Consider the following 14,666-nt stretch of genomic DNA (forward strand, 5'->3'; position numbering starts at 1 on the left):
TGCACGTCTGAAGGAGTTCCCAGGCTGGGGCGAGTCCCCCACCCCCTCCCTCCATCCATCTGAACCTGGTTCTGTGTCTGGCTAACGGGCCATCCTTCTTTCCCCCTGGCAGGCGAGCCATTAAGTGCCAGGCCCGAAAACAGCAGCTTGCAGCCTCGAGACTAAGTGCATTCGCAACCATTAGCAAGAGGCCTCAGCCCGGCTCCTCAGGACTAATGCACAGCCCACCCCTTGCCCCCCACTCCCCGGGGACTGCCTGTCAAGCCTCTGTCCTTAAGGGGAGATCAGAAGCCGAGAATGAAACAGCCGAGAAAGTTCTGGGCCCACATGTACATGTGTATAGGTTGTTCACTGTACAATGCTGCCACTCGGGGGGCCAGTAAGGCTGCAATTTTCAACCAGCCCCCCACCCCTTCCACTTGCAAAGCTGAGGGTTCGTCTCAGGCTGCATTCCACACAGACCTCTTCTAACCCATTCAAAGGAACTATAAAGGAGGGCTGTGGCCTGTGTGCGTTGCAGAAAGAAGCCGTCTGAGAACCTGAGGACATCCATGGTCTTTCCTTTTAAGTAGGCTCCATGCCCAGTGTGGAGTCCAACATGGGGTTTGAACTCATGACCCCGAGATCCAGCCCTGAGCTGAGATCAAGAGTCAGACGATTAACCGATTGAGCCACCCAGGTGCCCCCATAGTCTTTTTTTTAATTGCATTTTTATTGACTTCCTTTTGGGGTCCAGTTCTAGGGATTATATCATATGCATTGATTTGTGTAAGTCCCACCCCAAGCAGGATATCAAACAATTCTGTCACCCCAAAATCTCCCTCGCACTATGCGTTTGTAGTCATGTTCTCCTCTTGCTCCAAGCCCTGACCACCACTGATCTGTTCATCATTCTAGTTTCGTCTTCTAGAAAACAGAATCATGCAGTAGATGCTCTTTTAAGATTGGCCTTTCCCACTCACCATTGCAGCCCTGAAGATCCTTCGAGTTATTGTGTGTATCAGTGATCTGTGCCTTTGTATTGCCGAGTAATGGTCAATGGCATGGATATGCTAAGTTTGTCTATCCATTCACCATCTAAGGACATTTGGTACTTTCTAGACTGGGGCTGCCACAAATAAAGTTTCTGTGAACATTCATGTCTCTGTGTCTATGAACACACATGCCTTCACGTGGACCTAAGTGTTCATTTCTCTGGGATACGTGCCCAAGAGTAGAACAGCTGCATCATATTGGATTAACTTTTTAAGAATCTGCCCAACTGCTTTCCAGAGTGACTGTACCATTACCCTTATGCAGTCTCATCCATAGGGTTTCAGTTGCTCTGTGTGCTTGCTAACACTTGGTACTGTCGGGATTTTTTATTTAGCCATCCTAGTGAGTGTGGAGTGGGGCCTCATTGTGGTTTTGACTTTCACGTCCCCAGTGGCTAATGATGTTGTGTGTTTTTTCATGTGTTTACTTGTCATCTGTGTAGCCTCTCTGACCGAGTGTCTGTTCAAATCTTTTGCCCATTTTTAAGTTGGATTGCTTTTTAATGGTCAAGTTTCCATTCTTTATGTTCTTTATGTATTCTGGGCACAAGTCCTTTGTCAGATGTGTGATTTGCAAATGTTTCCTCATAACCTCCAGTTGGTCTTCCCATTCCTTTTTATTTTTTTAAGGTTTTATGTTTTTACTTGATGGGGAGAAAGAGAGAAATAGTGAGTGAGAGCACAAGCAAGGGGAGAGGCAGGCAGAGGGAAAAGGAGAATCAGGCTCCCCACTGAGCAAGGAGCCTGATGTGGGGCTCGATCCCCAGACCCTGGGATCATGACCTGAGCCAAAGGCAGTTGGTGAACTGCCTGAGCCAAACAGGTGCTGCTGGTTTTTCCATTCTCCTAAGAGTGTCCTTTGCAGAGCAGAAGTTTTTGAAATTTGGTGAAGTTAAATTTATCAATTTTTTCTTTTATGACTTGTGCTTTATTATTATGTCTAAGAACTCCTTGATGAATTCTGAGTTCCAGAGATTTTCTCTTCTGTTTTCTAGAAGCTGTGGAGTGATCGGTCTTACATTTAGAGCTATGATCTACTGCAAGTTGATTTTTTTTTGTATGTGATATAAGGTAAGAGTCAGTCTTCTTCTCTTTTTCTTTTTTGTCCTTCCCCATCTTCTTCCCCTTCCCCCCTCCTCTCTTCTTCTTTTCGTATATGGATGTCCAGTTGTCCCTCAGTATTTATCAAACGAATGAATGAAAAGGCACTAAGTCTAGCAACGCGGGGGAGGCCAAGATTGTATACAATTCAATGGAGAAAGGATACTCTTTTCAATAAATGGTGTTAGAACAATTGGACATTTGTTTGATAAAAAATGAACTTCAACCTCCTATCTCTTACAAAAATTAACTCACAATGGGTCAGAAATTAAAATTGAAATGGAAAGGCCACCAGCAACCACATCTATATCATATGATCTGGCCCCACTGTTGGGTGACACGGAAGTGGTGAGATGGGTAAGTGTGAATGGTAAGTCAACTAGGAACCTTCTGTGGTCGTTCCTGACCCTGTCTGGGATTTGAGGATGGGTGTGTGGGCACCAGTACACATCCCATGTGAACTCTGCGCTGAGTATTCCACTAAATGCTTTCTTTGCATCGTCTCATTTGTTCATAAAACCAATCAACAAACTTATAGAATTTGGTGTTTTTATGCCCACCCTATGGGCATAGGGACATTTGAGCTCAGAGAGGTTAAGAAACTTGTCAAAGGTCACACAGTAAGGAGGGAACAAGGTTTGAACTCAGATTATCCACCTCTGCTAGAGACAGGCAGGGGACCATTGGCCCAAACTAATGGCTGGTTCTACATTGTTGATCTGCTTATGAGACCTTGGTTGGGTGGGTGTGGGGTGTGAGAGCTTTTCTTCTAGGATTCTGGAGAGATCAGAGGTCTCCATTCTCCTGAGAGGCTCAGCTAAGGCCCCCTTATGATGATGCCTCCTCCTGGATAGCTCTTGTTCTTGGGAACTCACCAAACCTGTCCCCAACAGTGGGGAGCCATCTGGGCCTGATGATGATGGATGCCTCTGTGTCCCGATATTATACCCTCCTGATGATGCACACGCGTGAGGCTACCTGCCCAGCCTGGGCTTCTACGCATCTCTGTCTTTGGCCCTGTACTTGGAATCCCCGCCTCCCGTGACTGGCCATGCCAGCCCATTGAGCTTCTCCGTGTTTCTAGCGCATTCCCAACCCCACACCTTTGCTCAGGAGACCCTCTCTTCTTCCCACTTGTTCAAATGTGACTACTGCTTCAGCATCCAGCTCAAGTCCTGCCTTTCCCAGCAGCTCCTACGAGCTCTTCCTCTTCCTGCTGCTGATAAATACAGTCTAGTCCCATATGGTCGGAAAAGCTGGCATTTGGCAACAGAGCCTGCTAGAGATGCATGGACTTTCTAGAGCCTTCTAGACGCACCCAGGGATGCCTCTGGAGCAGTCTCAGCCCCAGGTAGGCTGTGAGCACACTGAAGACAGGGGCTGAATTTAAATTCCGTCTCTGCCTGGCTCTCAGTCCATGGCTCGGGGTCCAACAGACCCACTTCGGCCACTTTGTGGATGCTGTGTGGCTCAGCGTCTGGCATAAGCCACAAATGCTGGACGAGGAGCAGGAAGCGCCATTGTTTTCATGGCTCTTACTCTCATTCCCAAGATGCTCTCTGGAGCAGTGTCACCCGCTAAGGAAGGTGAGAGGGTCTGCTATTCTCCGCAGAGAAGCCAGTCCTCCCAAGCGACAGTAAGCCTCCCCTCCCCCCCACCCTGGGAACCCCCACCTGGAACACTGGCCCTGTGCCCTGCTGGTGGCCTGCAGGGGCTCGTGCAGCTCCCTCCAGCCTCCCCTCCAGGATCACAGACTGGGGTGGGAGGGTGTGCTGCTTGGAATTCTTAGTCCCCTCATAGCCTTGAGTTGACCCTCAGTGCGGCACCGAAGGGCCCCCGGAGAGGCTGGGGTCAGGCAGAGGGGAGCAGCCTCTTGCCTAATGAAGTCTGGACCTCCTGCAGCCTGATTAGATTTTCTGATCCCAAAGGAGCCACCCTGGATCTTTGTTTTCCCCTAAACCTCATGAGCACCGGGCCCTGAATCTCCAACAAGCTCTGCTGTTCCAACTGGCCCGGCCCGCTGTGCCTGCTCTGGCCCCAGCCTCCGTCACCTGATGCTGTTCCCACCACCCCTTCCTGCTCCTCTGACCTCTCTTCTCTTGCCTGACAGCTGGGGCTCTCTTTCTAGAACAGAGGACATCTGATCATGTTACCTGCCCCCTCCTAGAGTCCTACGACCTTCAAAAGGGGCGTTTCCAGCATTTTCTTTTTTAAGATTTTATTTATTTATTTGACATAGACAGCCAGAGAGGGAACACAAGCAGGAAGAGTGGGAGAGGGAGAAGCAGACTCCCCGCTGAGCAGAGGGCCAGATGCAGGGCTTGATCCCAGGACCCTGGGATCATGACCTGAGCCAAAGGCAGACGCTTAGCATCTGAGCCACCCAGGTGCCCCTCCAGCATTTTCATTATAATTATCACCCGGGAAACCTGTTCAAATGTTGCCAAGGGAGGCCCCCAAGAGTATGCTTTCCTAGGTCTGGAGGGGGTGCCTAGGACCTGCATTTCCCAAGTTCCCCTTTGGGGCTGGGGCGGGGAGGCCCAGAGCCTGGCTCTCCGTTTGCCTTCTCATGCTCTGGCTCAAAACTCCCGGGACACCAGGATGTGAATGGGAGCCTGGCCTTCCAGAACAGTGCGAAGGTGCTCAGTCAAGGACAGTAGCCCCAACCCAGGTTTCCTGTTCACGCTTTTTTCGCCAGATCACTCAACGTGTCTGATTGTAGACATTTGGTTTGTGCACCTCCATCTGTACTCGTTTTTTTTCTTTTTAACATTTTATTTATTTATTTGAGAGAGAGAGACGGAGAGAGCACAGGCAGGGGGAGGGGCGGAGGGAGAGGGAGAAGCAGGCTCCTGGCTGAGCGCAGAGCCCAGCTCAGGGCTCCATCTCACGACCCTGAGATCATGAGCTCAGCCGAAACCAACGGATCACCCCGGGCGCCCCTTCATTCGCACCCTTGCCCAGGATCCCACACCTGCCAGGATGGAGACGCTTGGACCTCAGCCCTTTATTTCCTCAACTGTAGGACAAGCTCCGGGGGGCCTAGCTTGGTGAGAAAAGCCCCTCAGAACCCCACTCCCTCTTGGGCCCCTGGGGACTCCCCTCCTTTCTCTACATGACCCCCCCGAATCCAGCCTCTGGTCTCTGAGTGTCCTAGGCAAGTCCTTGCTTCTGTACCTTTGTACACGTTCCCTCTGCCTGGAACGTTCTTCTCCCACGCATCCTCTTGGAGAACTCCTAGTCATCCCTCAAAATCCGATTTCGGTTCCCTGATTCCGAGGGCCCCTCTGCGCCCTCATCCCTTCTCCGGTTGCACGTACCTCACTTGGCCATAATTATTTTGTTCAGTTGCTTCCTTGGAGATGGTTTATAATCTTTACTCTCATGGTTTTAGAATCAGAATACAGGGCTTTGCCTCCGGTTCCCATGCTTCCCGGGTTCTGGACTTAAGTGTTGTCTTAGCCCGGGGCGTGGTGTAGAGTTCACGCTTCATTACCGTGACACCTTTCCTCCTGGACCACAAGCTCTGTGAGACCCGGGAGTGTGTCTCCACATCTCTGGGTCCTTAAGGGGTCCGGGATGGGACATCTCCTAGAGTGGACCCCCAGCAGGACGGGTCTGTGGGCAGCTCAGGGCTCGCTGTTCTGTCCTCTGTCCCTAGAAACTGTCCCCACTCGGAATACCATTGTTTACTGCCCTCCTGGAAAGGGCCTCCTGCCCCTCTGGAGGCCTCCAGCTGAAGTGAGAAAAGCCAGCGGGCCCCACGCGCAGTCCTAGCTTAGGGAACGGTCTGCGGCTCTGGCTGCCCGCCCCCATCGCACTCCCTCGGGGCCTGCCCGGTGTGGGGGAAGGAGGGCAGGGTGCCGGGGAGGCAAGAGGACTGGCCCCAGCTGCAGAGCTGAAGCTTGGATCTCTTGATCTCTCCGCTGCACCAAGAGGCGGAGGCAGCCAGGGCCCTGGAGATGGTCTCCATGACAACGGCTGCCACTCACTCCCCATCTCGGATGTAAATTAGTTACAATTTTATTAGTGTGCAGAATTTCAAGAGGCCGGATCCTGCTTTGGAAGGGAAAAGGATGGGGCGGGGGGGGGCGGTTTGCGGGGGAGAGTTTCCAAATGCTTCCTAGCCCCACGAGGACCCCAAGCTCCAAGGTGGGTCCGTGCAGAGCGAACTGGGCCACATGTCCTCATTTATCTGTCAGCTGGCCTGGACTGGGGAGCCAGCCTGTGTCTGGAGAGGAAGGACACAGGCTGGGGGCACCAGCAGAGTGGCCAGTGGGCTCCCTGCCTTGTCTGGCCTCCTCCTCAGTGGATGGGGCAGGGGGGAGGTGGCTGAGGTCCCTGGGGGTCACTTGCTAGCTTGAGGGCACCTGGCTTGCTGGTGGCCGGGCTCTCCCCCACCCCTCTCTGCTCAGCTGCCTCCCCCGGTGGGTCAGGGGTCACGGAGACACTGCTGGGCACCAAAGCAGGCCGGCCAGAGCACTGCCAGGAGTCTGGATGAGCGCATGCATTGGGGAGGGGGATGGTGGAACCCTGGGTGCCAGGAGTCGGTGTCACAGGGGGGCCGCAGCCAATGCGGCTGCGTGGTCCCCAGGCCTCGGCCTTCTGGCGTTTGATGCTTGGAATGACGTGGGCATGAACACATGCGTGTGTACACATACATTTCTTTCCCCCGAGGAGGAAAGAAGGGACAGATTTGTCTTTTCCTAAGGCTGTTGTTAAAATTAGTTGTGTCCCCCAAGGCACAGCCCACCGTGTGCGCCCCTGAGGTGTGGCGTTGCTTCTGCCACTGCAGAGAGCGGCCCCAACGACGAGATGGCAGGCCGGCGACCTCATCGGGGACCGGCGCAGTGGTCACACCGAGGTCCCCTCCTGGGGGGCTTTAGGGCAGGGCCAGGTGCAGGGGTGGGGGCGCGGGGCAGATCAGGGAAAGCTCCTGGAGGGCACTAGTGGCCAGGCTATCGAGGGCAGGAGGGGCGTGCCTGGCTGAGGGGACAGCCCAAATGCAGGCTTGGGGACACGACAAAGCCTGAGCGAAGGCTCGGGACTCTGGAGGCTGAGATGGAGGAAGGATGCATAGTTTGCCCGGGGAACCGTGGGGAGGATGGGTGTGAGGTTGTGGGCAGTCAGAGGAAGCTGGATAAGGAAGCTTTGGAGACTAACAGACTGGCTTAAGAGGGAGGCTGGCTGGCAGGACAGCGGGGGGCTGTTTACATGGTGGTCAAGCCTGTGTGCTCTGATGATGGGCCCAGGGGTTCCAATCCCAGCTACGTTCCCCCACAGGAGGCTGGAGATGGGGTGCGGGGTGGGGGGAGGGGCCATAAATGGGAGACTTTGGGCAGGGCAGAGCCTGGTACACAGTAAGAGCTTAATAAAGGTTCACGCTCTTATTTCATCCCATGTCCTGAACTCAGCCTTCCGTGGCAGTAAGTTACACGTTGGGGCTGCCTATAGGGCTAGATGTGCCCTGTGCAGGGGGCTGGGTGGGCAATCCTGCCCCAGGGCCCCTGGAGAGGTCCACAGCAGGGTCCCTAGGTGGCCTGACTTGGGCGGGGGAAGGGGGGAAACGGGGAGGGTGGTGAGTTAGGGCAGGGGCTCAGGGCCTGTGTCATAGGGCATTTGGGACAGGGCTAGGGCTTTGGCGACCATGGAAGCTCACTGAGCCCCCAAGTGATGCCCGTGGTGGAAGGGGGGGGGTGACGCCAGGAGTCGCGGTGAGGGGGACAGCTGTGCTCCATGCCTGGGAGTGAGGGGGCTGGACCAGGTGGCCCCGTGAGTTGCTTTTAAATAGGGGAGCCGCTCTGACAGTCTCTCGCTTGCCCAGTCGGCAACCAGGCCGTGGCCCGAGTAGACAGGAGTGTAGAACTTTCTCCTCTGTGGAGAGGGAGCCTGCCTTCGTGGCCTGCCCCTGCGGTCAGGGGTGGAGAAGCAGGCCTGTCCTCCTGAGGTCCAGCCGGCATGTGTGGGAGAGTTGAAGGAATCAGGGTCTACAGGCAGGGAGCATCCTACCACCTTCTGGGATTCACCTGTGACCAAGAGGCTGGCAGCTTTGGTGGCAATCAGGCCCGGGGTGACTCTGTCCTGGAAATCACAGCTTCTATAGCAAGGGCAAAGCCCCTTTCCTAGCTCCATACTGCCCGACTCTGCCCAACCCTGGGGTCCGCAGGAAGGTGAAGGTCTCCCAGACTTTCATGTGAGCTCGGTTTCTGCCAACACCACCTGCCCAGCTCCGCTCCCAAGGAGGCAGGAGCCTGCAGGGGGAGGGAGGTGGCGGCTCGGGCTGGCTCACCTGTGGCCTGCTGCCTCCAGCAACCCCCCCCCCCATTACAACTTGCCATATTTTGTGCCCTAAGGGCTGAGAACTCTAACAGGCAAAAGCCGGGATGAGACCGCCCACCCTGTACCAGTCATGTGTCTGACTAATTATGCCACACACCGGAAAACTTAATTAAATGGATGCTCGGTGTGTAATTTCAACGAGTTTGGAAGTAGGGGGAAATTAAACAAAAAGCCGCCGCAGTCTGCCAGTCGCCCTTGCCGTGGCCAAACCCTGCTGGGCCCCGGGTGCTGGGGACCGGGGGCCCTGGTCTGGCTCTGGTCGGCTACGGGGTAAATGCCTCCTCCTCTCTGGCCCCCAGAGGAGGTTCGGGCTCTCCTCTACACCCCGGCCCCAGTCACCCACACAGAAAGACACACAGACACGTATGCACACACGTGCACCCAGCTGGAGCCGCAGGAGGGAGCAGGTCTGCCCAGGGGGACAGGGAAGGTGGAGAAACACTAAGAATCAGGGGCCACATTAAAAGGTTAGCCAGACAGGAGGATAAAAATCTAAGGAAAGGCCAGATAGGTAGAACTTAATTATAATGGAAGTCCAGCTGCCAAGCCTGCTGGTCATCATGTCTGGGTCTCTCTCTGACCCTCTGTCTCTTCCTCCTTCTTTCTGTTCCTCTTCAGGTCACACCCCTGCTCTGTGTTTTGTGTGCGAGGGGACCCCAGCTGCAGGGGGCCCCTGTCCGGCTGGGGACCCAGAGGGGTCCAAGGGGGAGGGACTTGGAACCTAGGGCAGCAGCAAAGGAAGGGACCTGGAAGGTTCGGAGAAGGATGAGGGGGACAGGAGGAGCTCGGTTCCGTGCCGCTGGGCAAGCAGGAGCCGGCAGAAAGGCTGGGCATCCTTCTGTTTTGTCCCAGGGCAGGGATTTGGACCATGCACTCTGTCAGTGAAGCAAATTCAGAAAAGCCAGGAGAGGCGTACGAGGCAGGGGGAGAAGCTCAAGTCAGTGTTGGCTCAGCGAGAGCCACTGGGACGCTTAGCAGGAGCTGCGCATGGGTCCCCGTGCCAGGGGCCCCGGGCTTGGCAGCTGGGCACCCCCGGAGGAGGCCTGGCTCTAGTGGGGGAGACACAAAGGGAACAAGATGCTCTGGAGAGCGAGGATGGCCCAGGACCTAAGGGCGCCCCTAGTGCCAGGCAACACCCCTTTCCAGACAGTCACTGCCCTCCCCATTTGCATATGGGGAAGCTGAGGCCAAGACCCTTAGGTCCCTGCCCAAGGGTCCCCACGGGTAAACCTTGTAGCTGGAGGGCTTGCCGAGGAACTGAGCAAGGCGGCAGAGTGAGGGTAGGCAGGACAGGCATTTCTGGAGAGAGGGTGTCTGAGCTGAGCTGCCCACCACCCTCCTAACCCCATGTGTGTGTGTTCTCTGGGCTGGTGCCCGGCTTCCCACACAGGCATCTCATCCACACCTCATGCAAGCCCATTTTCGAGAACAGGAGACTGAGGCACACAGAAGTTAGGGAACAGGCCTGAGCTCCTGTGGCCAGGAAGAGTGGCCTGAGGCTCAGCCCAAATTTGCTTCTCATCCTGTGACCCACCATCATGTTTTCCTGTCTGCACAAGGCCCAGGACAGTTCCTAGCACTGGGAGTGGCAGGGGTGGGGGGCAGCTCAGAATGAAAAAAAAGATTCGCGGATTCAAGTAAAGAGGCTTTGCTGTGCAGGGTTGACGTGGTTTTCCCAGTGTCGCCCGACCTTCAAGGCCTGGTGGTGTCTGTCCCTGTGCGGGGACCTCTGCCCGCTGCCACAGGGACAGCTCTGAAGACAGTGGCTTGCTGGGACTGTGCTTCTTACAGGGATGAGACCTCCAGGCTGCTCGGGAACCAAGGAGAGGGAGGTCTCGCTTCCCACAATTTCTGGTCCCTGGGTCCCTTGGCCTCCCTGCCTCCCCACCCACTGGCCCTGAGAGACACGAGCTCTGAAGCTGTAGGAGAGTCTGGGGTTACGGTCTGGGTTGGGGTGGGCTGGGCCTGGGTTTGAATTCTGCTTTGCTGTTGACCACCCTTGGACTAACATCCTCCTCGCTGTGTCTCTCAACTTTGGTTTCCTCGTATCCTTCTGGATTTTTTTTTTAAGACTTTAATTATTCATTTATTTGAGAGAGGGAGAGGAAGCTCATGAGCGAGGTCCGGGGAGAGGGAGTGGGAGGGGCAGAGGGAGAGGGAGAGAGAGAATCTCCAGCAGGCTCCACGCCCAGCGCAGAGCCTGATGTGGGGCTCGATCTCCCGACCCCGAGATCATGACTTGAACCGAAACCAAGAGTCAGACACTCAACCGACTGAGCCATCCCGGCACCCCTCTTTCTGGGTTCTTGCTAGGCTGTATCGCCCTTACCACTCTGGTTGCAGGTCCATGTCACCTCCGGGGACGGGCTCTGTGACCACCCTCCCCGGTCCCTGCCCCGCTGATGTTCTCTCCCTCACTTGTGTGTTTGTGGGTCTAAGGACTTCTTCGTCCACGTGGGGCAGGCACGTTTCAAAGGTGCTCAACAGATGTTGTTGAATGAATGAGTGAATCTGTCCAAAGGGGACAACACGGCTCCCTCCCTCTCTAGAATGTTCTGGGTACTGGATGTCTAGGCTTAGCTGGGGCTGGGCTACCGGAAACAGACCTGGGGGCAGGTCCCCCTGATCAACCCAGACACCGGAGCCAAGCTCCCCAGTAGCGGGGTGGGGGTGGGGGGGGGCAAAGAACAGGGCGGAGATCTGGGGCATGTGGTGCCCTGGAGGTCTGTGCCCCCTGAGCCCAGGGACACTCCATTCCTTCCTTCCTTCCTCTTTCCCCATCTCCCTCCCTCTGTCCCTCCCTCAAGCTCCCCCTCCACCCCAACCCTGGCCCTTCAGAGCTCAGCTCTGCTAGGTTTCTCTGCTCCCTGACTCTCCCCTGTCTTTCCTTGCCCACCTCACCCTGTCCCCGGGAGGGCCAGCTGGGGGCGGCGATTTGCAGCTCCCAAAGCAGCCGTCCCCCTGCAGCTGCACATCTGGGTCATTAAAACATCCTGGAAAACCAGGGTTGCCGGAGCCCAGACCCAGACCGGACACCCTGCGCTCCTCCTTCCTCTCCATCCCGTCCCGCCTCCCTCCACCCTGCTTCTCTCTTCTCCCTCCTCCCCCTCTTCCTCCCTCCTCCCCATCCTTCTCTCTCCTTCTCATTCCTCTCCCTCCTCCCTCCTCTTCACCCTCCTCCTCCCCCTCCTCCCCAACCTCTTCCCTCCTCTCCACCTTCCTCCCTCCTCCAGGCCCCTCCTCCCTCGGTCACCCTCCTCCCCACTCAAGCCAGTATTTTTAGCTCCTCCATCAGTGTGCCGGGGCTGCTCCCGGTGAAGCCTGGATGAGGTTTTATCTGTTGTGACAGCCCCAAGGGCAGCTGGCAGACTTTCCCCCTCTTAAGTTTGGAGGCTCTCCCTCTCCCGGGGGGTCAGAGCCTCAGCTGGGTGAGGGGCAGGGTCTCAGCCGGGTTTGGAGCCCAGGCACAGCGTGCCCTCCCTCCATCTCCCTGCATCCGCCCCCCCCCCCACCTCCTCTACCCTCCTCAGCCTGGGGGCCTTTGTCTCCGGAAGGCTGCCGCTTGCTTCTGCGGTCTCTTCTCCTGACCCCTCCCCTTGGGCTGCTTCTCTCCGGGTTCCAGCGCTCTCCCCTTGCTCCTGGCCTCCCCCCCCCCCCCCCCCCCCCCCCGCCCTTGCCTGCTCCTTCTCTTCCTCCCCGCTGGCTGCTTTCTCTCCTTTCGCCTCACCCCTCCTTGCCTTCAGCAAGAGGGAAACCCCCCCACGGACCAGGGACCCCAGCCTCCTCCCCATCCCTCTGCCCTTCTGCCCTTGGACAACAACAGTGGGGGATTGTGAGGGGATCCTGGGGTTTGGGGGGCTCCTGGAGCCCCTGTCTCCAAGGTTAACCTGCAGGAAAGCCCCACCTGGATGCTCATGCCTTTCCACAACTCGCCAGTGGCCAACCTGGCCCCAGTGGGACCCCCTGTTCCGTGGCAGGAGCCCCCAAGGCAGCCTGCCCTTCACCGGCCCAGGCTACAGAGTCCTCCTGACCCAGGGGTTCTGGCTCCCTCAGGTGCTTCTTGTCCACACACCTCCCTTCCCTTTGCGGATGACCAGCTCAGATAAGCACACCTCTCTCCTCCTGCTCTGAGCGGCTCCCAGGCCTGTCTGGGTGTCACCCCTGCAGCCGCTGAGCTCTTACCTCCACGCGGAGCTCCTCACCTTTCCAGGGCCTTGGAGGCCCAGAGAGGCAGAGTCCCTGCCCGAGGTCACACAGTCCCGGCTGGGGCAGGGAGAACAGTGGTTGGGGGCTGCGGGGGCTCAAGGGCGGGGAGCTTGGGGCCCCGGGGGACCCCACGATGTCCTTCTAGGTTGTCCTCCTACTAGAGCCAGTCCTCTCCCGGGGACAGTTGGGGAGGAGGGGTCTGTGCTGACGGAGCCACCTGCGGCCACCTGCCTCCCCCCAGCCCCAGGGGCTCCTCAGGATGTTATGGGGCCAGAGTGCTGGACTTGTCCATCTGGGTCCCCTAGGACTCCCCCAGCCTCAGCCCCCAAGCCCCCTCTCAGGGCCCCTCGCTGCGCTCTTGGGGCTCTCCCTTCAGGATCCTCCTTCCCCAGCAGGCCCTTCCCTGGTGTCCCTCTTCCTTCTGTGGTCTCCCCTCCCTCGGAGGCCCTCTCGCCAGCAGCATGTCCCTGTTTCCAGCTTTCTCCTTCTCTCTCTCTCCTCCCTCTCCGCCCCCCCCCCCAGTTTCTGCCCGCCCCGCCCACCCCAACACATACCTCAGCCCCCTGTCCACCCTCACTGCGGCTGTGGCTAGCAGAGGGCTAGCCCCAGGAGCAGGGGACAGGAGGGGACCCCATGCCCCTCCCCTGGGTCCCCACCCCTGGAGGCACCTCCTGGCTCAGCCTAAGCTCAGAGGATCCTGGGCCCAGCAGGCTCCAGGGTTTGGCGGCTGCTTCTTCTGGGGCTTCGGGGGCAAGGGACACCCCCTGAGCAGGCCAAAGCTTCTGGAAGGCCAGTACCCCCAGAGTGCCCTCCGGAGCTCGATCACAATGCAGGGACGGGCCATCGGGGGCAGCCGTGAGGACAGGGGAGTTAGGTCCAGGGTGGAGGGGCGCAGAGGGTCACAGGAGAGAGAAGCCGAGCAGGCCATCAGGCCTCCTGGGGCGGCCACCAGTGCAGCCAGGGAAGGGCCTGGTCTTCCATGCCCTGCGGCCACCTAGGCACCAGGAGGACACAGTGAGGCCCACCGCTCCCCTCACTGGTCCCTTCTGTTCTAGGTTCACAGGAGCTGGGCCCTGGAGTCTGACAGCCCTGGGTTCGGATCTCACCCCCTCACTAGTTGTGCCGTGTTAGGGGGTAACGGGCTCCCCCACCGCCGCCCCCTGCCCAGGGCTCCAGGTTCCTTTGCCTGTGGCATGAGGCTAACTCAGCTGCCTGCCCAGAGGGCCACTGTGAGGGCTTCTGTGGGAGCTGCTGCTGCTCCCGCCCTCCTGACACCCCCGTTTCTCCATCATTTCACCAACCCCAGCTGCGTGTCATTGGCCCGGAGTCCTGCCTCTACCCCCGAGCTAGTCACTGGACCCACGGAGTCTCTATTTCCTCTGCCGTAAAAGGGGGCTGATGAGAGTAACCCCAATGAGGGGTGCGCTGAGATCATCGGGGAACACTAGCTGGGCTGAGGGTTTCAGTGGGAGTGGTTGTTCTTAGCTGTTCTGTTTTTAAAGACTTAGCTCTATCCTCTGTCACACAAGAAGTGTTCAGTTTCCAGGGCCTGAAACTCTGGGGCCCTGTCCCCGTAACCCTTTGTGTGCCCAGGCAGAAGATGGAGTAGTGGGGAGGAGAAAGGGAGAGGGCCTGCAGGTGCTAAGCCTTCCCCCGATGATGGCTGGGGTAGGGCAGGGATCTTAAACCCCTCCCTGGCTCTGACACAGGTCCCGGGCATTGGGACGTTACCTGCTTGCGGATCTGGCAATGTCCCCAGATGGGCAGCTGGCCAAGGAAAGGAGCCAAGGGCTGGGTGGAAGTGCTGAGTGTGGGAAGGAGAGGGTAGGGGGTCTAAGATTCTGAGAACCCTCTTCACTAGGGGCCTCCCCATGACTGTGGGAGCCAGGAGGACCCCAAGACTTAAGGAGCATTCAATAGGGCTCAGTCTCCAAAAGCAGGAGTTACTACTGTTCTAGCTCCAACAGGGAAACCCGTCTTCCTTGG

The sequence above is a fragment of the Mustela nivalis genome, assembly GCF_964662115.1.
Source record: "Mustela nivalis genome assembly, chromosome: 13".
NCBI classification, from domain to species: domain Eukaryota; kingdom Metazoa; phylum Chordata; class Mammalia; order Carnivora; family Mustelidae; genus Mustela; species Mustela nivalis.